Below are 15,133 nucleotides of genomic sequence, written 5' to 3' on the forward strand. Positions count from 1 at the left end.
GCTGAGAGAAAATGTGTCTGTTTTTGTAATATTTTGTTTTGTTTTTTGTTATATCTGACCTTAATTTATTTGTAACTCATTCCCATTTACCCAAAGGCTCTGTTATATTATATTTGTCTTTGTTAAAAACGAGTGTTATACAAACCATAGAAGTTAAAAGTCAGATGACTGAATTTTGTCTTTAGTGTTTCTCATAACTAATCCTCACCTAACCCTCACTGTTTCCAGTAACCCGGACTGGAAAAAAATGCTTATTTAATGTGTAATATTCATAACATCAACCCATGTATTTAAACAATTATCAAACTTTATATCACAGAGATGAATGCTTATTGAAGGAAAGTGCTGTTGCAACGTTTGGAAGGTTCCAGTCAGTATATAGGTGCAGTTTCTCACATAAGTAGAACTTCTAATGAGTGCTTTATCCATTGCATCTTGAGATTTCATGTTAATGTGGGTGCTCATTTACAAAGTCTGCTGTCAAAATGTGTCTTAACATGGACTGTCCATTTGCTCATCCTATGTAACTAGGCTTCAAGTAAAAACACAGCTGCTGTTAACGTTGGCGCTAACGTCCGCTTGAATAATTCATAAAGAATTGTGCCGCACAGGATGCATTTTAGCTACGGATGCTGTCCGTTTTCAACTCTCGGTCACCCTCCACCCTTTAATGGCACAATGAAACTTTTCATATGGTCTCGTTTTAGATATCGTGTCCTTTGACCTTGGATGAACAACACAGCCGTGGAAACTACAGGGTCCTGACTGAGAATGAAATCACTGCATATGGGTCTGGCTGCATATGTTGGCCGTGGCTCACGGTGATGACCTCAGTCGTCATCTTATTAAAGCAAAGTGGCTGTGATTCGGTCCTTCATGCCAGTAGACCTGCAGGGGCAAAAACGAGACACAAGCGTGACCTTTACCTTCGTTTAAGGTTTTGCTGCATCCTGCTGTTTTTAGCTACCTTTAGGTGCAGGGCATTTGAGTTTTCTTACTGGTTTAAAGATGTGAAATGATTCATTATAAATGTCATGTGTACATAATGTAATATAGATGCCAATGGCTTGGGATTGATTTATTCTGGGTTTTTCTTGTGTGTGAAAAGGCCAATCTGCTCTCACCTGCAGTATGAATGTCTGTTTTCCCGCACTGTTGCGATGGCTTATTCGTTTGTTCTTTCTCAATTTATTTCTTATTTATGTGAAAAAATTAAAAGTGGGACAGTCATTCACTCCTGGATAGCTTTTTTTTATTTTTTTTTATTGTGGTGTTTGCATATATTTTACACAAACTACATTTCCGAAATTGCATTACAGTGCAGATTACTGTTCTATGTATATACACTGATCATACATAACATTTATGACCACCTTCCTAATATTGGGTTGGTCCCACTTTTGCTGCCAAAACAGTCCTGATCCGTCGATCATTAATCGCAATATAAGCTACAGATGCTCGTCTCTGGGATCCGATCATACAGTATAGCCTTCACTTTCAATGTGCATCAATGAGCCTCGGCCACTTCTGACCCTGTTGCTGGTTAACCACTGTACCTTCCTTGGACCACTTTTAATAGATACTGACCACTGCAGACCGGGAACATCCCACAAGAGCTGCAGTTTTGGAGATGCTCTGATCCAGTCGTGTAGCCGTCACAATTTGGCTCTTGTCAAACTCACTCAAATCCTTACACTTGCCCATTTTTCCTGCTTTGAACACATCAAATCTGAGGACAAAATGTTCCCTTCCTGCCTAAACTTTCCCACCCATTTACAGGTTCCATGATGAAGAGATAATCAGTGCTATTTGGTCCAGAATGCAGCAGCCAGAGTTAACACAAGGTCAAGAAAATATGACCATATAACCCAATCTTATCATCTCTAAACTGTCTACTTATTACATTTCGAATCGACTACAAACTTTTGTCACTTACCTACAAAGTCCTAAATGGTTAGGCTCAGATGTATCTATCCAGTCTTCTAACATGCTATAATCCTCCATGCTCCTTGAGATCCCAAGAAACTCTGAACTTCTAGTAGTTCCTCGAATAGCAAAGTCCACTAAAGGTGGTAGAGCATTCTTGCATTTAGCTCCTAAACTTTGGAATAGTCTTTGGAATAGTCTACACTATTCCTCCCCACTGTTTCTTTCTATCTTACCCATCCTGAGACATCCAAAGGTTGCGCCAGCTCCAGACGTGACCCACCTCATGAAGATTGTGGACCTTTTAAAGAAGTAGATGTACGCAAACATTCCGAACCATCTAGAGACGTACCAGCGCCATTTAGATTTAGATTTCACTTCATGTTTGGACATTGGACCTCTTTAAGACTTTAAAGGCTGGCATGGAGAAGCTGGTGTTGGATCTATAATGATCTCAAATGTACTCATAATCACACACTCTGGTGCTCACGTTAGTTCTCACTCTCCGGTATTTTGTATTGTTTAAAGACTATAATCACACTCTTTATTACCCAAATGAGGATGGGTTCCCCTTTTGAGTCTGGTTCCTCTCAAGGTTATTTCCTCATAACATCTAAGAGAGTTTTTCCTTGCCACAGTCGCCATTGGCTGCTCATCAGGGATAAATATACATTGCTCAACTTAACTGTTAAATTGTGTTAAACTGCTTTGAGACGATGTCCGTTGTAAAAAGCACTATAGAAATAAACTTGACTATTCACTTTGCAGGTCACAATGTTGTGCCTGGTCAGTGTATACAGTATGTATGTTGCCATTGAAACCAACATGGACATGGTCAAAGCTGTGGGATTTGAAGATTTGCTTGTTACAGGATAATTAATGGAAAGTGTTTTTTTCCTTAAATTATTCCTTCCTTCCTTCATTCATCTTCATGCTTAATGCCTGGTCAGGATCATAGTGGATCTGGAACTTATTCCAGGAACACTGGGTGTGAGGTGGAACAGGGCACTGTACACACTCATTCATGCTGAGAGGCAATTTTAAATGATCAGTTTGTCTAGTGTTGTGTTTTCCTTGAGGTGGAAGGAAACCAACAAGGATGTTAGAAGACCATGCATGGAAACTCCAATCATTTGTACTCAGGATTGAAGCTGGGACGAGTTGAAGAGATGATTTAGCAACTGTGCCACCTTTACTTTACATAATGTAGTATTTATTGTATTACACCATAACCTGATGACACAGCAGGTGTTTTTATATCACTATGTGGAGTTTGCATGTTTTACCAAAGTCTTTCAGATATAAAAAAAAAATACGCACTGTGTATCAAATCATAAAATATGTATAGTAAGAAAATACAATGGAAAGAAAAAAATGAGACTACTATAGAGAGTTTCAGCCTCTAAAACAGATAGACCTGGTTGTAGGACGTGTAATACTTCAGCCGTACTCATGGGGGCAGCTGTAACTTAGCAAAGCCAGAGATGAAGGACTGGAGCTTCCACTTCCACTGACCTCACAGTTCACACACCGTTAACTCAAGTCATAATGATGGTACATTCCCTGATGTTGACAACGTTCCTAACCCACACAACTATACCGACAATTCACGCTGCTAACAGTAAAACACTGACTCATTCATCAGTTGGAGTAAACAGTGATTTCCTATTACTCATTCCCTAAATTAGATTCACTTGAAAAAAGGCATCTATTGGTTGATAGCTTAATGTGTTCTCTCAAAAATTCCCTGGAATGTTTTTTCCACCAGTGCAGATCTGATCGGTTTGTATCAGTTACACATTATGCTAAATTATGACAAGATGGGACAAGCATGTGATTCATCCACATTCTAGTATATAGTGCTTTGTAGTTAAATAGTTTGTGTGTGTTTTTTCTTTTCTTTTCTTGTGAAGTATGTGCACATGATAGAGCGTTAAACTCATTTGCTGATGTACTAAAAGCATGGGCTCTCCATTCCTACTCCTTCTCTCACACACTCACACACACACACACACACACACACACACACACACAGTCTTTTATCTTCATATTTCTTTCTTGTTGCTTGTTTAAGCACTTTTCTGGCTCTTGCCTGAGTGTGTAACTGATGGAATGTTCACCTGGCCAGGAAATAAGGTGTGTGTCTCATGTTCGCTGTCAGTCATCACCCAGCCTGTGCGCCAGTTCAGTCATGCTGCAAGCATTAGAAACAGTAGTGCTCACAATCTAATATTTCTTCAAATAGGTATCCTATCTGAAAGAAAAAAAATCCTACATGAGCACATGTTCTTTTCCTGGCTGTTACTATATAAGGCAATGTGTCAGTTCACCTTATAAATTTGTTATCCAATATCCAACTACTATCAGAATAAATCATTTCTTCTCACGTTTAGTCTTTGAGAACTGCACTGGGTTTAATTGAGTACAAAGTTCATTCATGATCTGGTCTTACACAGTTATTACAGTAGATCACTAAAGTATTACCATTTATTGTTCTTTTTTTTTTTGAGGTCTTAACAATACAATACAGAGGATCAATACATATGATAAATAATTTAGACAGACAGACAGACAGACAGACAGACAGACAGACAGACAGACAGACAGACAGACAGATAGATAGATAGATAGATAGATAGATAGATAGATAGATAGATAGATAGATAGATAGATAGATAGAATGAATTATTTATTCACTAGAGGTTGGAGATGTTTATGATTAGTGTCTGCATAGTAGTGTCTGTCAGGCCTTATAACAGACAATTCATTTGCTGTAGACAAAAATCTACATAGTATAGATAGAAGGACGGACGGACAGATGGATAGATAGAATTTTCTGTGAATTTGAATCAAGATACAAATCATGGTTGGATTTTGTGAGGTATTCAGTAAATAGAGATGTGTAAAAAAAAAAAAAGGAGGTACCTTTACTGTAACTTGTATAAATGTTTGATGTAAGATTTGTGAAATAGATGTTATGCTAATAGTAGTGTTTTAGTTCAGAAATGTATTTCTACCTTAAAGCCTGTTAAATCTATTTTAAGCTGTGTGATCTGATGAAATTTGAATAAAATGTTTTTATAATTTATAATCACCACATTTCGTTCTTGTAAAGAAAATTGGGCTGCTTAAACACAAACAAATCTTCATAGTAACAATGGCAACAGTATACCTGCAGATAACATTGTTTAAAAGGAAAAGAAGAAGAGTTGAAAGCTATACATGTCTGGGTGAAAGAAAACAACATGGAATGCATATTCTTCAAAACAGACTTGATAGATTTCTTTTTCTTCTGAACACTTTTAAAGGATAATGGAGTGGTAACAAAAAAGATATTCAAACAATATAAATGATATAATATAATGATATAATACCTATAGAGTGAACACCTAACACTTAGAAAGGAAGAGCCATATAAACACATAATGTAACAATATAACAGATATGAGTATTGATAGCATAATATTGTCCTGTGTTTGTATGTGAGTGTTTTAGACGGACTTGTTCACTTGCCTCCATTGTTGTTTAAAGCAGTGCAGGATTAGAGCGAGGCATCTTGAAGATCTTGAAACATTTGGCAGCACAGTCAGTCTAGTCCTTCCTGCTTGGCAGCATTCTGGCTATTTGTATAATGGCCCCTCTCTCAGTTTCCTCTTAGGAATGTGCAGTGGGCAAAGAGCAGACCTCAGAGCTGCAAACCACAAAATCCATTGCTGGCGCCCTTTCCTGAGGTACCCGGTTTATTTGTTAGTCCCTCTAAGTTCCTATTTTATCTGATTCCAGGAAAATTCCACAGTTTGCTCTCAGCTGGTGATGCAGTTTGTCTGTTCTCGGGCATATCTGAGTGATTGGTGCTTTGATGCGACATTGTCTCAGTGGGACAACGAAGGCACGGTACAGCCAAGTCTGAGATCACGCAACATTACGGATCTTTCGTGCATCGCGAACAGAGAAACCGAGGTCGACATGTCAAATGAAAATCATATCCCAGGTTTTTTAAACATATTCGGAATAATCCTTTGATTACCATTAATTACACTGATATTTACTAGACTGTATTACACAGCCTGATGTTTAGCAAATGACTTGAATCAGTTCCACCTGAATCTGACTATCACAATTTCTCATGCAAAGTCAGTGCTCCCAGACTTTTCTAAAAAACAACTATGATAATAGACTAAAGCATGCCTTGTTAGACATAGCCTCAAGGATGTGTTCATGACAACTTGACACAAGCACAAGCAGCCACATGCATGTCCAGCTCTCCCTACAGCAATGTTCTTAAATTGTGTAATTTGGCACTTGTAGCATGTTTTTGGGCAGCAGAAGTGTGAAAGAACATGTACAACATGCCTGACCTTTCACACTGTTGGATACCCGCAAGGCCTGGATTCTCTATCAGTGTTCTTGTAAGAAATTAGCAGGCTAATGGGTAAATTGATCTCCCAGCACCTGCTAACTATCTGAGCAACCCAAACGGCAATACTTTTCAAAGTTTTGTTCAATATACATCTCGAATTCTACTTGTACAAATTACTGTCTCTTTCATGGGCAAGTGACTTCACATGGCGTGTGACCATTCTTTTAGGCTAAATGCCAAAACCTGGCTCAATGCATGAGAATAAATATTCTTACAGTGTGTAATAGCTGGCCAGGATGTTTGGCTCTGAATAGGTGATGGATGAACCAAACCAAACAAGTGAATTTTGTAACATATGTTCATTTCAATTTTTAGTATTATAAGACTCATAGATCCACCACATGACATTATACAGCTATGACATAGTAGTTGTATCAGATAAGTCTCTTGGAAATAAGTGTGACTAACACTGATAAATGTTGAAGATGGGCAATGCGCACTGCCGAAAGACCTGCTTCCTGTAAAACCTTGGCGAATGATCCAGGACCGGTTCCTGATCCCGTGCAGCTTATCCCAAATCATTGTGAGCAAAATAAGTAAACTGTCCTTGGTGGTAAATGGGGCGATGAAGGGAGCTGGCAGCTTGGAGTAAGAAGAATGAGGCTGGGGGATGCTGCTGATTAACGAAGTCTTTGCTCATTCTGAGCTGGAACTCATCACCAGTTGAGGTACAGTCTGAGTAGACGTTCTTCCATGAGACCCTAAGAAAGATCCCCTCAGCTTACAGTCGACCCTGGAACTTCATCACAGGCCTGGGTCTTGTCTTGTTGCCTGGAGCCGAAATAGTCCCTTGTCCATATTTCATTACTGCTGATCTGAAATGACTGAAGTATGTGATCATTCAAAATATGGTTGGCGCAGAAAGAACAGATCACCGAAGTGATAGATGATGCAGAAAGTTTAAAATTTGTTTTTGGCTGATTTTGTGTCTCGCATGCTTTTGCTCTAAGGATATCTAATGTTTTCTCAGACAGAGTCAGTATCTTACCTTAGATATCTTGTTTCTGCTTTAAGAACTTGCTTCAAGCTAGTGTGAAGTACATTAAACAGTCTTAAGGTTTACATCACATTCCCTGAACGAGCCAAAACCCTTCTGTTTATGAGTAAAACAAAGCTGATGAAATACACATTCTACATCTCATTAAAAAGTAGAAAGACATGCACATGCTGCAGCCCTGTTTTGGACGTTTTATAAAGAACAGTGCTTATGTAGCCCAGACTGAGGTCAAGTACACAGCAAATCTTTCACGCTGTTCGGTCCACAGTTCAGAATAAAAATGTCATTGTAAATAAATGTTTTGCAGAAACATTGCAATTCTCCCTTGTCTGAGCCTGTCTGATTTATATATGGTCTTAGAAATGACTACACTGATTCATGGCCTTAATGGTCCTGCAGGGACGTGCAAACATCTACGCCTTTTTGTTCATCAGGAAACACTTGCACTGCTTGTGTATCCACCATGCAAACCATTGGCCTCAAGATAGCTCAGTTAGGCTCGGAAACCATTTTCAGCTAGGGTCATATCTTGAACTGTAGTAAAACGGAATGTCATGAGGATAAAAGTATGTGAAGCCATCATGGTGTAACTTGGTTTAATGTGACCCAGGTCAATTTTTGTTCTTACACAACTCCATTTAAATATTTGAAATCTGCTTGTGTGGGCTAAATAAAACACCTTTAGGATGTTCAGATATGTGTCTTTCAACAATATTGTGTGTAAGAATTTTAAAAAGGGAGGGATAGCGAACAAAACAAGGTCAAGCTGGCATGCAGTTATCCTTGTGGGTAAATACTGATGCCAAAACCCGGCTGTTCCCCAAGGCCATGAATGAGCCTGGCATTCGGAGCTCTTCCTTTTTCCAGCTGCAGCTGCCACAGATTTCAAACTATACTCCAACGCTCCCACAGTTAACCAGGCTCTTAAATGCTGTATGTTTTGTCTTATACAATAAATATGTACACAGAAGCTACAATAATACACACAAGTTATTCTGACTGATCATCTTATTGCCTAAGAAGAATCAGGGGGGAGTCTCCTCCAGGATGACTCCACAAGACATGAATACTTACTAAATGGATTTATGAGTATGAAAAAGATGTAACCAGATATTGAACTGTACTCTTCAGCACTATTAGCAAAATTACTTCAAATTACTACATTACTTGGTTAAAGATTTCATGTTGATTTTTTGGCTTTATTTATTATAAATAAACTTTTACTACATACACTAAATGTTGTACTTTACATACGGTAAAATGTGATGTAAAAATTATACTTTTGCACATCTTTATTTTGTGGTCACCCAAAATACGCTGATATATAAATGTGTTTTTACAACTCATACATTTACATTTGGAGACATTTGCACTGCTGAACTCCATCCTGACTGGGAATGTGCCGGACTTTTACAGTTGTGCTGAGTTATATTTAATGTAATGTACACTCACAGAACACTTTATTAGGAACACTATACTAATATAGGGTTGGGCCTCCTTTTTCTCTCCAAACAGCCTAAATTCTTCATGACCTAGATTCCACAATTCATATGAAACATTCCATTGAGATTCTGGTCAATGCTGACATGACTGCGTCATGCAGTTCCTGCAAACGTTATGGTTCATTTTTATGCTACAAATTCCCTGTTCTACCACATCCCAAATGATTTCTAATGGATTCGGATCCAGTGACTAAAGAGGCCACTAAAAAACAGTGAACTTATTGTCATGTTCATAAAAACAGTAAGAGATGACTTTTGCTTTTCGACATGGTGCATTTGTTGTGCTGCCATTAGAAGCCATTAGAAGGTAGGCAATTTGTGGTAATGACGGGATGCACATGGTACACAACAATACTTAAATAGGCTGACAAATAGGCTTATTAGCAATCATGACATTCAAGTAATTACCGATATTAAGGAGTCCAAAGTGTACCAGAAAAACATTTTTTACACTGGTACCCCCTTTCCACCAGCCTGGACTGTTGACACAAGACCCATAGTTTGGACCACAGATTCTGTTGGTACCCTAAAAGCTCAGCAGAAATTGAGAGTTAGAACAGGCTGCATTTTCCAAGTCTTCAACTGTACAGTTTTGGTGAGTCCGTGCCCAATACAGCCACAGCTTTCTGTTCCTGGCTGACAGACATGGACCTGATTTGGCCCAACTGCACAGAGAAAGACAGCTCCAAGACATTCTCTACTGACGTCTCTCATTAGCAAGGCATTTCAGCAACTGTATGTTTTTTCCATATTGGACCATTGTAATTTCTATACTGTTGTGTATGAAAATCCCAGGAGACAAGCAGTTATACAAATACTCAAAACAGCCCATCTGGCAATCATACCATAGACAAAATGACTGAGATCACATTTTCCACAATTCTGATGGTTGAAGTGAGCCTTACCCAAGAGCTTCTGGCCTGTAATGGTTTAATGTAATGCACTGTACTGCTGCCACATGATAGGCTGATTAGATAATTGTATGAACAAATAGATGTACGGGGGTTCCTAATAAAACGTTTTGCAAGTGAATACTAAGAAAAAAATGTTTACCCTGCCAATTTCGTAACACGGATATAAAAAAATAAATAAAAAAAATCTTAAGGAGCATTTACACAGATTCAAGTTGTAGCAGTCTGGAGGTCTTTAATGAGAAACAACAACAATTTACCAAACCTTAACATCTGGCTGCCAAATGCATGGTGGACCCCCCACTGCAACATGGCCAGGTGGAGGTCATCAGACGCTGGCAGTATGTGGTTAGCGCAATGGCACACACACTGCTTTTCTCACAAGGTGGTATGACTGTGGTAAAAGTTTATGGGCGATGTCTAGGAGGTGACATAGCGTAGATGGCATATTTTAAGTTCTAATTTTAACCAATACCAGTACATTCTTTCTTTACCGCACGCCTCATGAAATTCATGAGCGCTGGTGATGCAGGGATAGTGCCAACCGTGATAGACTGAATAATGTGAAAACAGTTGCGGACGTATCAGCAGCAGTAGGCTAGGTACCACAACTTCTGGAAACTGCTGAAGCCAGACAATTGACTTTCCATCTGGTTTAAATTCCTGCATCCCACTCCCTGCCTCAGTGAAAGAATGAAAGAGAATAACATCAAGCCTTTTAATAAAAGAGATACTTTACCTATAATTCGGTCAATTATGACAAAATCAAATGTCCTTAACGTTAGGTCATCTGGCATTTCTTCAAGTTGTTTGGATGTGAATCAATGTCTGAATGGAAATCCCTGCTGGATTAAGAGTAATTTTGAAGGCTTTGTGTTTTTTTTGCAAGAAATGACCAAAAAAATCTCAAACATGCCTGTGAAGGGGCCAATTTTAGTTGTCAGCTTTGTTTTCTCCAAGTTCCATCAAACTTTCTAATATTTCTTAACCAAAATGACTGATGAAATTATAAACCTTTTTAAACCATTTTTGTTTTATTGGCATGTTTGTAACACTCATACTGTACATAATGTACATATCTAGTAGTCAGAAAGTAGTGGAAGTATACTAGTGTAAAGAAAACAATAGACACTGTGATCTATTCATGGAACTGAAAGCCTTATAAGACATAAGGAGCCACTAGTTGTTGTTAGCTCAACATGCAGCTACCCGAAGACATCATATTTCCTAAATAATTGATCACCTACCCTGGGTAGGGATGATAATAAAATATACTCTAATGTAAGCACATAACAGGCACTCAACGTGAAGCTGCATCAGAAGACATCGCATGCATTTTGACTTATTGGTGAAAGTGAAAATACAGACGACCATATTTCTTCATAATGTAGGAACAACTCACACTATTACCTTGTTAAGGGTTTTGCAACGGAACTAATTCTTAAGCATCTGCTTGTTTTTTCAGGAATTCAACTTCAAAAGCCACCACAGCTGGCCACAGATGTTTTAATTTCCACAAAGCTCATCCTTATTACTCAAAGACACAAAATGATGTTTCCAGTCATATTTACTTACAAGTGGTTACATCATGATCTTGTCCCAGCAAAGCCATATGATATAGCAGTTGCTCCACTCCTCCCTCTCTCCCTGGATTGCAATTTTTATTCTCTCTCTCTCTCTCTCTCTCTCTCTCTCTCTCTCTCTCTCTCTCTCTCTCTCTCTCTCTCTCTCTCTCTCTCTCTCGCTCTCTCTCTCGCTGCAAAATCCCAATTAGTGATGATCATTAGGGAAATATACAGAATGCTTGTGTCAGAAATATCATCTCATTGCATGCAACTTACTGCTCCCTGCCAAAAGATTTTCAGGTTAATCTTGAAAATACAACATTTGAATAGTTTTGGTGTCGACAAACACAATTATGATTTGGTCAAGCATTGCCTCATCACTAAGGATTACGGTCATGAAATTCTTTTTCATAGCAATCTTTCTAGTATTTCAATTCCCTTAAAGTATCTTTCCATTTTCCATTTATATAATAGCAAATATATGGATTTGGTGGTAGTGTTATTCTTATTCCCTGCATATCAAGAATAATTGTAGACCGCAGTGCTGCTGAATGCTCAGTTATTTCTCGGAAGGTGTTGGTCAGACAGTAGACCACCTGCATGAAATTTGGTAAAGTGAGCTGCAGGTTTATGTGAGGAGATTTTTATTTAAAATGTATAGAAGGAGTCTCCAGAGTGTGCACTCTGTTACAGAGGTAATTGTGTAAAGCAGTTTTCTGACATGGGACTGACAACATTTAAACATAACTAGAAATGGAGCCAAAACCACTTGATAGCCTGTTAACTAGCTGGATTAATTAAAACTTCAAATAATAATAATAGGAATACAATTTGCATCACTTTTCAGTTTTCATCTTTATTTAAAAGCATTAATATTCATAGTATTTAAGTCCAGAGTTATATTTTTGAAAAAAGTATGGCAATTTCGTTTGGCAATGATGTTGCTAAAGCTACTGTAGTAAAAGAAACATGCGGTGATGTGATACACACACTAAAACCTTTAATGTGTGGTTATAGGAAATATATATAATATATATTTGACCAGTAAAATGAATGGACTGGAATTATGTGTTGTACAATCTGATTTATAATAGTTTTGTTAACTACAATTTAACTAAATACCTACACTATTTTATCAGGGTAATTATCAGCATTTCAAAGTAAACATGTCTAAAATAGCAACAGAAGAAAAAAAAACCCCCGATAATCTGATAAATCCTTCGTGAACAAATTTTAAACAGAAATTTGTGCCTAGATAAATTTGGTCCTTTGTGGGTTTATTGTGCTGTGCTACTTAGTGAAGGATTGCCATGTTACTTAAGGCTATTTTCTGTGATTGTTAAACATCAGCGTGGTGCTGCTGCCACTCGGCTATAAAACTGAAGGAAGGGGTGAGAAGTGTGGCGCCCCTCTCATATTTCTAAACAGAGTTCCAGATGCAGCCTGCAGTAGTCACTAACCGCTGAAGATATATGATTTCTGCTGTAATTGTTGGACATTGTTTGCAACAAAGAAAAAAACACCACAAAAACATTTTGTGCACATTATATAAACTGGATTATCTGAAATAATATTTCATTCATCAAATTTTCTAGTAAATATGGACGATCTACTTGTCTTTCATTTAAAATATGTTTTATTTGCCAAAATGACAATCCTCTTGGATACAAAAACAGAAGCAATATGGACAACCTGGGCTGTGGAAATACTTTTCTGCATGTATTTTTCCCAGAAGCTCTTACAGTTTAAGAACCAGGTGTGGGAGAGTTTTTTCTCATCCCATATTAAGAGAGAAAGCACATCAGGACTGCAGTCTGGTACGGGCGACTTGTCCTTATTCTGACCATAAACAGAGTTTTGACAGCCACACGTTAAAAAAAAGAAAAAAGAATCACTGCCATTTTGTGACATAAATTACTGTCCAGAGTTCACTTTCAGAGGCTACCTACTCATTAAGGACCATAAACCAGAGGCCTTTAGGTCTGTGGACCAAATTACAGTTCCTGCAGACGTGCTGCTCAGCAGTATGCACTGCTGGAGGGACGCATTCCACAAAGTCCAGTTTTCCTGACTTAGTCTTAGACCTTCGTTATCCTCGCAATTGAGCAGGTAAAAGTGACTACAGTTTTGCTCGTTCATCCCAAAATGTCTATGTAGAAATAGATAATATCGTACATGACATTTATACAGTGACCTTGTTAACATACTCTGATTAAAACTGTACAAATTAGACAGCATTCCAAAAATAATATTGTACAAATACTTTAATTTAATTAATTTAAATAATTTAGCATGAATAAAAGCGAATAGATTATTTTAAGATCGTATTGCCTCATATATACTTATGATTATAAGCACTTTATTTTCCAGTCTCCCAGAAAAAAAAGGGATGAGCGTTTTTTTCTCCCACCATTTGTCTTATTTTTTTGTTTTGCTGTTGCTCTTAGCTTTGTATTTCCTTATTTGGTGTTCTAATTTGCTTTTGTGTCTTTAGTTTTGCTTGCTGCTGCGTTTTTATCCTTCTGTTTTCAGATGAGCTTTTTACTTGTTTCGTTTTTCTCTTTCTGTTTAGTTTTCTAATTGTTTCAATGTATTCATGTACATTTATCTGGCATCTGCTGTTAAACTAAGCACAACACTAAATGACTTCTAATGTACATGTTTGAGGCAAACTCAAATCTTTCTATTTGTATTTTCTTTCTAATTTACCTGCTGTGTTTCCATGCAGTGATTATAAGTCATGTTAACATTTCCTTTCCTCACTGCAGTTACTGTGTTTAGCAGTCGGATCATGGGAGAGAGAGACGACAGGTCATCTGCTGCTTTCCAGATGATGTTCATGTAGTACGTCATGTATAATGAAAGCACCCTAATGTCCTGTTGATTTAAAAAGTGGCTGACATACAAAAAGGCCACAGTGCTGTACAGAAGTGCGAGGATACTGAAATATTTCCGGCCTGCTAGTGGCTGTAGAGAGACTTTTCGAGGTCAGATGTTGTCATGCGCTTCATGGTCAGCATTATACGGAGCACAGGGGCTGAAGGCTAAACTTTTTCCTGGCAGTAGCGCAGCATGACTATTCACGGGCTTTTTACAACTGCTTAGTGAAACAAGAGCACTCTCTCCTTAGATGCCAGTGCACACTACAGACAGTCGACCAGCACAGTTTGAGGCCTAGCCGTCCTGGCCTTCCACCAGCTCCTCACCTCACTGAGGAAATGGTTTTAACCACAGTGGCTGGGCAAACATGATTTAACCTGATTGTGTAACGGCATTTGCAGTCAGCGGAGAAAGAATAAATCGAATTTCCGTCTGTTTGCATGCAGACAATGAGCAGAGTACAGGACAAGATTACAACTGGTGAATTGTTTTTGCATTATGACGCTCCAGAGCTTTGCCTTTGTAATGAACAGCTAACATGATGTCTCAGTAAATAAAAATAATTTTGGAAATATATGCTTTCTACAGCTAACATGTTTTATTGACAAGATAATCTTGACTAAAGCTAAGCCTGTTTGCAAAAACAGCACGAAGCAAGACGCAACTGATCATCCGAATCATTGCTGTAACATGGCAGGCTCAGATATGGGATAAAAAAAAAAACAGAAGGTTTAAGAAAAACAAGCCGACAAACAAGGTCCAAAATCGGACAGTATTATAATATCAACAATCAATCCAGGCTAGAGTATAATTCAAAGAAAAAAACTACAATTTGCAAGATTCTAAACTTTTAAAACAGTTTAAAACCATGACCCAGATCTTACTCAACCAAATGCTAAAGTGAGTTGCTATATGACCTGTTTTTATAGTGT

General features: G+C 38.0%; 1 long non-coding RNA gene across 1 annotated transcript in view; it reads right to left on the bottom strand.

The window, feature by feature from the left end:
• Nucleotides 1-125: 125 nt before the first annotated feature.
• Nucleotides 126-15,133, bottom strand: part of LOC310727485 — a 147,380-nt gene continuing 132,372 nt past the window's right edge. Inside the window, exon 2 of the long non-coding RNA XR_014534031.1 lies at nucleotides 126-1,729. This is a non-coding gene — a long non-coding RNA (uncharacterized lncRNA). The remainder of the gene's footprint in view (nucleotides 1,730-15,133) is intronic.

The sequence above is a fragment of the Silurus aristotelis genome, assembly GCF_946808225.1.
Source record: "Silurus aristotelis genome assembly, chromosome: 6".
Lineage (NCBI taxonomy): Eukaryota > Metazoa > Chordata > Actinopteri > Siluriformes > Siluridae > Silurus > Silurus aristotelis.